Source organism: Coregonus lavaretus, assembly GCF_964263955.1.
Source record: "Coregonus lavaretus genome assembly, chromosome: 11".
In the NCBI taxonomy this organism is placed as follows: domain Eukaryota; kingdom Metazoa; phylum Chordata; class Actinopteri; order Salmoniformes; family Salmonidae; genus Coregonus; species Coregonus lavaretus.
Genome location: NC_139998.1, coordinates 57,056,470 through 57,064,846, shown reverse-complemented (window position 1 = coordinate 57,064,846; position 8,377 = coordinate 57,056,470).

The following is an 8,377-nucleotide window of genomic DNA, read 5'->3' as shown; positions in this document are numbered from 1 at the left end:
CCGTACCCTTCTCTAATACCGTACCCTTTAGTAATACCCTACCCTTCACTAATACCGTACCCTTCACTAATACCCTACCCTTCACTAATACCCTACCCTTCACTAATACCGTACCCTTCACTAATACCGTACCCTTCACTAATACCGTACCCTTCACTAATACCGTACCCTTCACTAATACCGTACCCTTCACTAATACCGTACCCTTCACTAATACCGTACCCTTCTCTAATACCGTACCCTTCACTAATACCGTACCCTTCACTAATACCGTACCCTTCACTAATACCGTACCCTTCACTAATACCGTACCCTTCACTAATACTGTACCCTTCACTAATACCGTACCCTTCACTAATACGTACCCTTCTCTAATACCGTACCCTTCACTAATACCGTACCCTTCACTAATACCGTACCCTTCACTAATACGTACCCTTCACTAATACCGTACCCTTCACTAATACCCTACCCTTCACTAATACCGTACCCTTCACTAATACCCTACCCTTCTCTAATACCCTACCCTTCACTAATACCGTACCCTTCACTAATACCGTACCCTTCACTAATACCGTACCCTTCACTAATACCCTACCCTTCACTAATACCCTACCCTTCTCTAATACCCTACCCTTCACTAATACCGTACCCTTCTCTAATACCGTACCCTTAGTAATACCGTACCCTTCACTAATACGTACCCTTCTCTAATACCGTACCCTTCACTAATACCGTACCCTTCACTAATACCGTACCCTTCACTAATACGTTACCCTTCACTAATACCGTACCCTTCACTAATACCCTACCCTTCACTAATACCGTACCCTTCACTAATACCCTACCCTTCTCTAATACCCTACCCTTCACTAATACCGTACCCTTCACTAATACCGTACCCTTCACTAATACCGTACCCTTCACTAATACCCTACCCTTCACTAATACCCTACCCTTCTCTAATACCCTACCCTTCACTAATACCGTACCATTCACTAATACCGTACCCTTCACTAATACCCTACCCTTCACTAATACCGTACCCTTCACTAATACCCTACCCTTCACTAATACCGTACCCTTCACTAATACCCTACCCTTCTCTAATACCCTACCCTTCACTAATACCGTACCCTTCACTAATACCGTACCCTTCACTAATACCGTACCCTTCACTAATACCCTACCCTTCACTAATACCCTACCCTTCTCTAATACCCTACCCTTCACTAATACCGTACCATTCACTAATACCGTACCCTTCACTAATACCCTACCCTTCACTAATACCGTACCCTTCACTAATACCCTACCCTTCTCTAATACCCTACCCTTCACTAATACCCTACCCTTCTCTAATACCGTACCCTTCACTAATACCCTACCCTTCACTAATACCGTACCCTTCACTAATACCGTACCCTTCACTAATACCGTACCCTTCACTAATACCCTACCCTTCACTAATACCATACCCTTCACTAATACCGTACCCTTCACTAATACCCTACCCTTCTCTAATACCCTACCCTTCACTAATACCCTACCCTTCTCTAATACCGTACCCTTCACTAATACCGTACCCTTTAGTAATACCGTACCCTTCACTAATACCCTACCCTTCTCTAATACCCTACCCTTCACTAATACCCTACCCTTCTCTAATACCGTACCCTTCACTAATACCCTACCCTTCACTAATACCGTACCCTTCACTAATACCGTACCCTTCACTAATACCGTACCCTTCACTAATACCCTACCCTTCACTAATACCATACCCTTCACTAATACCGTACCCTTCACTAATACCCTACCCTTCTCTAATACCGTACCGTTCACTAATACCGTACCGTTCACTAATACCGTACCCTTCACTAATACCGTACCCTTCACTAATACCGTACCCTTCACTAATACCCTACCCTTCACTAATACCGTACCCTTCACTAATACCGTACCCTTCACTAATACCGTACCCTTCACTAATACCGTACCCTTCACTAATACCCTACCCTTCACTAATACCATACCCTTCACTAATACCGTACCCTTCACTAATACCCTACCCTTCACTAATACCGTACCCTTCACTAATACCCTACCCTTCACTAATACCGTACCCTTCACTAATACCCTACCCTTCTCTAATACCGTACCCTTCACTAATACCGTACCCTTCACTAATACCATACCCTTCACTAATACCGTACCCTTCACTAATACCGTACCCTTCACTAATACCGTACCCTTCACTAATACCCTACCCTTCACTAATACCATACCCTTCACTAATACCGTACCCTTCACTAATACCGTACCCTTCACTAATACCGTACCCTTTAGTAATACCGTACCCTTCTCTAATACCGTACCCTTCTCTAATACCGTACCCTTCACTAATACCGTACCCTTCACTAATACCGTACCCTTCACTAATACCTTACCCTTCACTAATACCCTACCCTTCACTAATACCGTACCCTTCACTAATACCGTACCCTTCACTAATACCGTACCCTTCACTAATACCCTACCCTTCACTAATACCCTACCCTTCACTAATACCCTACCCTTCACTAATACCCTACCCTTCACTAATACCGTACCCTTCACTAATACCCTACCCTTCACTAATACCGTACCTTCACTAATACCGTACCCTTCACTAATACCGTACCCTTTAGTAATACCGTACCCTTCACTAATACCGTACCCTTCACTAATACCTTACCCTTCACTAATACGTACCCTTCACTAATACCGTACCCTTCACTAATACCGTACCCTTCACTAATACCCTACCCTTCACTAATACCCTACCCTTCACTAATACCCTACCCTTCACTAATACCCTACCCTTCACTAATACCGTACCCTTCACTAATACCCTACCCTTCACTAATACCGTACCCTTCTCTAATACCGTACCCTTCTCTAATACCCTACCCTTTAGTAATACTGGTGTGGCGAGGGGATGAACGGAGACTGCAGCGGAAATGCAACTGTTGGGAAAGGGATGAAGATACTCCAAACTTTTTGATGTTTTATAATCCATCAGATATGGACTGAATTATAGCACATAAAATATTTTACTGGCACCGACAAATAATGAGTTCAGGGAATTGAGGTATTCAATTCATTGTCAAATTGCACAAAAATAATAGTAGAATGCACTCATATACAGTGCCTTCAGAAAGTATTCAGACCCCTTGACTTTTTCCCCAAAAAAGTATGTTACAGCCTTATTGTAAAATTGATTAAATAAATAAACTATCCGTAGCAATGTACACACAATACCCCATAATGACAAAGCGAAAACAGGTTTTTAGACATTTTTGCAAAAGTATAAAATAAAGAGAAATAGAAATACCTTATTTACATAAGTATTCAGACCATTTGCTAAGAGACTCAAAACTGAGCTCAGGTGCATCCTGTTTCGATTGATCATCCTTGAGATGTTTCTACAACTTGATTGGAGTCCACCTGTAGTAAATTCGATTGATTGGACATGATTTGGAAAGGCACACAACTGTATATATAAGTTCCCACAGTTGACAGTGCATGTCAGAGCAAAAACCAACCTATGAGGTCGACGGAATTGTCCGTAGAGCTCTGAGACAAGATTGTGTCAAGGCACAGATCTGGGGAAGGGGTACCAAAAAATGTCTGCAGCATTGAAGGTCTCCAAGAACACAGTGGCCTCCATCATTCTTAAATGGAAGACGTTTGGAACCACCTAGACTCTTCCTAGAGCTGGTCGCCTGGCCAAACAGAGCAATCGTGGGAGAAGGGTCTTGGTCAGGGAGGTGACCAAGAACCCGATGGTCACTCTGTCAGAGCTCTAGAGTTCCCCTGTGGAGATAGGAGAACCTTCCAGAAGGACAACCGTCTCCGCAGCACTCCACCAATCAGGCCTTAATGGTAGAGTGACCTGACAGAAGCCACTCCTCAGTAAAAGGTACATAACAGCCCGCTTGGAGCTTGCCAAAATGGCACCTAAAGACTCTCAGACCTCGAGAAAAAAGATTCTCTGGTCTGATGAAACCAAGATTGAACTCTTTGGCCTGAATGCCAAGCGTCATGTCTGGAGGAAACCTGTCACCATCCCTACGGTGAAGCATGGTGGTGGCAGCATCATGCTGTGGGGATGTTTTTCAGCGGCAGGAACTGGGAGACTAGTCAGGATCGAGGCAAAGATGAACGGAGCAAAGTACAGAGAGATCCTTGATTTAAACCTTCCCCGGAGTGCTCAGGACCTCAGACTGTGGCAAAGGTTCACCTTCCAACGGGACAATGACCCTAAGCACACAGCCAAGACAATGCAGGAGTGGCGTCTCTGAATGTCCTTGAGTGGCCCAGCCAGAGCCCGGACTTGAATCCGATCTAAGATCTCTGCAGAGACCTGAAAATAGCAGTGCAGCAATGCTCCCCATCCAACCTGACAGAGCTTGAGAGGATCTGCAGAGAAGAATGGGAGAAACTCCCCAAATACAGATGTGCCAAGCTCGTAACTTCATAAATACACTGGGTGTCTTTGCATATGTGAATATATTAACACAAAAGGGGTGGAACAGCCAATGTTTTCCGTTGAGCCCATTTCAGCCATTACCGGGGTGTGTTTGAAGGGGCATTACAAATATTTCTGCGGTCGTAACGTTAATGTGAAAAACAACAGCCACATCGGCAGATTTTTCATCTAGTCAGCTTGGGTATTCAAACCAGCGACCTTTTGATTACTGGCACAAAGCTCTTAACCACTAGGCTACCTGCAACATGGATGAGTCAATCATTTATACAGTATTGTAGATATGCAGCTTGTGCCAAACACTTTGCAGTCTATTCGGGTTTGCAATGGCAGCGCGTGGAAACCATAATTTAAATGAACTACAACTTCCCGTTTAAGAACCCAACAGCTTTTACGTCACATTGAAGAGCATTTGGAGCAACAGACTAAATGTTTTGCAACGGAATCCGACTAATGAATAAGCCCCAGATGTCTTGGCTTTGGGCAGCTGTGTGACTGTATAATGCTTCCCCTGAATACAGTTGAGGCCTTGTAAGTTTGCCACTTGCCCATTGTTTTACAAACAGGATTTACTCTGTATGACTTCACAGTAGAACACACTCTTAACAGGATATATGTTGAAAGATGTTATTACATGTTAGTCATTTATCAGACGCTCTTATCCAGAGCGACTTACAGTTAGTGAGTGCATACATTTTTCCATACTGGCCCCCCGTGGGAATCGAACCCACAACCCTGGCGTCGTTATATACGTAATGGTGCTTTACATGGCAGGTCTTAGCAGTGATTTCCGCTATGGCATGACCTGGTCATCTAATGTGTTTGGTGATTTCCGCTCTGGCATGACCTGGTCATCTAATGTGTTTGGTGATTTCCGCTCTGTCATGACCTGGTCATCTAATGTGTTTGGTGATTTCCGCTATGGCATGACCTGGTCATCTAATGTGTTTGGTGATTTCCGCTATGGCATAATCAATTTGTATCATTAAGAAATGTCTATGGAGATCACCGAAGAGGACAAAAGCAAGACTTGGAAACTGTCTGTAAGGCTTTCAGCTCACCATTTCAAAAGAGTGTAGTAGCTCAGCACATTGGCGTTAGACTGAATTATATTGTTTCTATGGTGATGTTTCCCACCAGGTTCTATGGTGCGTATTGGGCTATACAGTAGGTTAATGAAGGTGTTGTTTCCCACCATGCACTCACACAGTGTGTATTCACACAAGAAACCATGAGGCGTAAAGATCAGATCAGACCCCCCCCTGCCACACACATATCCCCTCTAGCCTGTCCAGCCTGATGAACATCCCACCATTCAAAGCTTTGTTTGGCGCCCCTCACAAACCTGTCCCCCTTTAGTGAAAAAAAAATATAAAACCCATGTTCTGCAACGTCTATTCCCATCTCTCTCTGAATCCATCTTACCTACCGGACAGACCCCCATCCATCACTACTCCTCAATTAAAGCCTCCATGTTCCAAATAGGCCCCTTTTATTGTCAATGAGGCAGAGAACAAATGTGTCTCGTTCAGGCTACAAGCAAATAATTAGTTGGGCCTGAAGGCGAGGACGGTGCAGCCTATAGCTGCTCTGGACTGAGAAAGACTCCTCTCCAGGGAAAAAGGGATTTCAACAAACGGGTGTTAATATGTTGGAAGCTAGTTTGCATTAGACAAATACGTCTCACAATGGGGGAAAATAATTTGGACAGTTTGATAGGTATTCCAGATTATACCTGGAAAGCAGGGCAACGTGTTTAAGGCTTTTATGGATGTTGTGTGTCCTAGGAGAGGCAGGCTGGATGAGATATGTAGAGTGGCAAGTTTGGCAGTTTCTACTGTGCTGAGGGAGGGAGGGAGGGAGGGTTTTGTTGATTCATCCATTGATTTGTTCGTTCATTTGTGGGACAGGATGACCTCAGAAGCTCTCTCAATGTCCAAAAGTATGTCAATCAAATCATGTCGTAGCAGATGAATGGCTTACCTACAGGCCGGTACCAGAAATATTGTATGTTGTAATTTTGTGGGTCATTTAGTCATGTTCTCATCCAGGTTTACCACTACTGGACAGCCACTGTGTACTTTTGAAGACATTTGGTTGTGGCATACAGTGTATCTTAAACCAAGGTGAGGATGGGATACGTCAACCTACCCTTCCTTCCGCACCCCTCGCATCTCCCTCCAATTACTCTGTTCCACCCAGGACCGAGCAGCGTGGTGCAAATTCAATCAGGACATAGGGAGGAGAGTCGAGGGTTACGAAAATTCAATTTGTTTTTTTTTGTGTGGATGAGAGTCGAGAGGTACCCTCCTCGCCCCTCCCAGCGAGCACGCGCCTTTCAATTTGCCAGATTAGCGCCCCTAGCACCCCCGCCATGTTTTAGAACGGAACGATGGAGTGCCCTCCCTGCTTCCCTCCTCTCCCTCGCTCCTCGACCACTCCCTGTCTCCCCAAGCTTATTAAGCTAATTAACTCTTTCTCCTTCTACCAAATTCACTTAATCTCATTTCTCCACTTCCCCCCGTCCCGCCATGCACCCTCTAATCAGGTTTAAGGTAAACCAAATGCCCTCCTCCTTCTCGTCAGGTTGGGAAGCAGAGATGAGCTGCCTGTATTCCTTGTTATGAATGTGCCTCAACGGTGTTCTTTCCTCTGAATGAAACGTTTTTAATAATAAAAAAACACTCCGGCGAAAAGTGAGACATTCCGTTTCCACGGCGATGTGGTTTCAGGTCATGCCACTATGCAGCATGCTATCCATAAGAAAGGTTTCAGGTGTTGTGTATTTTCAATAACAAAGGCTTCCGGTTGGGCATCACGAAAAAGGCATCACAGGCGTGGATGATGTATCCCATTTGTGGGTCTGGGGGAATGGTTATTTAGTCAATCAAGCTTACTGTGAAAGGCCTCTCCAAAAACAGCAGGAAAATATATTACAGCTGAACAGTACAACTAATGGGATGAGTCAGTCATCATCGGATCCGACTGTTTTGGTAGAACGTTGTGTTTGCCGTAGACTAGATAATCATACCTCAACACTTACCGTAATATTTATTTTTTGGAAAAGCACTAGTTACAGCAGCAAGGTTGCATACAGTCCATTTAGCGTTGTGCATACCACAGATTACAATATAAAATATAAAATATTGAAATATTTATATGAAATGTGAAATATAAAAATATGCAGAAGTAGAAACCCTTTAATCTCTCACTAAATAATTGTCAGGGAAGAGGATGTGCTTTTCCCCCTTTCTGAAATACAGTGTGATTGTCACGATCGTTGACAGATGAAGCGGACCAAGGCGCAGCGTGATAAGCTTACATTCTTTATTTGTGTACACAACACGAACCAAAACAATAAACAAACGATACGTGAAGTCCTAGGTTACAACACAAACCTTTCGGAACAAGATCCCACAACCTAACATGCCAAAAGGCTGCCTAAGTATGGTCCCCAATCAGAAACACGAGCTACAGCCGTCTCTGATTGGGAACCACCCTGGCCAACATAGATATAAACGATCTAGAACAAAAACCAATGAAAACTAAACATAGAAAATCCACACCCTGGCTCAACAATTAAGAGTCCCCAGAGCCAGGGCGTGACAGTGATGTAAGACACCTCTTAACACCCGAGTTGGAACATGGGTGGAGCCATAGAGCCCCACAGTGGAGGTGTCATAATACCCATAAAACCTAACGGTCAAACAGGGAAATGGTTCCAATAGTTTTTTTTTCTTCCACCATTCATTTTTCCCCAAAGGGGATTTTAGAAACACTTAAGATAAGGGCTGTGTTTCGTGTAAGCTTACCCCGGCGTGACGTGTTGATAACCATAAATCTCTC